Raw genomic sequence first — 469 nt, 5'->3', positions numbered from 1 at the left:
GCTCTGACCTGTGAGACGTCCACACTCTGACCTGTGAGACGTCCACACTCTGACCTGTGAGACGTCCACACTCTGACCTGTGAGACGTCCACACTCTGACCTGTGAAACGTCCACACTCTGACCTGTGAGACGTCCACACTCTGACCTGTGAAACATCCACACTCTGACCTGTGAAACGTCCACACTCTGACCTGTGAAACGTCCACACTCTGACCTGTGAGACGTCCACACTCTGACCTGTGAAACATCCACACTCTGACCTGTGAAACGTCCACACTCTGACCTGTGAAACGTCCACACTCTGACCTGTGAAACGTCCACATTCTGTTCTGACCTGTGAGACGTCCACACTCTGTTCTGACCTGTGAGATGTCCACACTCTGTCCACACTCTGACCTGTGAAACGTCCACACTCTGCTCTGACCTGTGAAACGTCCACACTCTGACCTGTGAGACGTCCACACTCTG

The 469-nt window shown here is 53.3% G+C and overlaps 1 long non-coding RNA gene across 1 annotated transcript in view; it reads right to left on the bottom strand.

Annotated features, from left to right (window-relative positions):
• Positions 1–6: 6 nt before the first annotated feature.
• The window catches only part of LOC106512327 (uncharacterized), a 1,559-nt gene continuing 1,096 nt past the window's right edge, over positions 7–469 (bottom strand). The window contains exons 2-3 of the long non-coding RNA XR_001309650.1: positions 398–448; positions 7–307 (exon numbers count right to left, since the gene is read on the bottom strand). This is a non-coding gene — a long non-coding RNA (uncharacterized LOC106512327). The remainder of the gene's footprint in view (positions 308–397; positions 449–469) is intronic.

This window comes from Austrofundulus limnaeus, unplaced genomic scaffold, assembly GCF_001266775.1.
Source record: "Austrofundulus limnaeus strain Quisiro unplaced genomic scaffold, Austrofundulus_limnaeus-1.0 Scaffold5715, whole genome shotgun sequence".
NCBI lineage: Eukaryota > Metazoa > Chordata > Actinopteri > Cyprinodontiformes > Rivulidae > Austrofundulus > Austrofundulus limnaeus.
The sequence above is the reverse complement of the archived record's forward strand: the minus strand, read 5'-3'. Positions and strand labels throughout refer to the sequence as shown.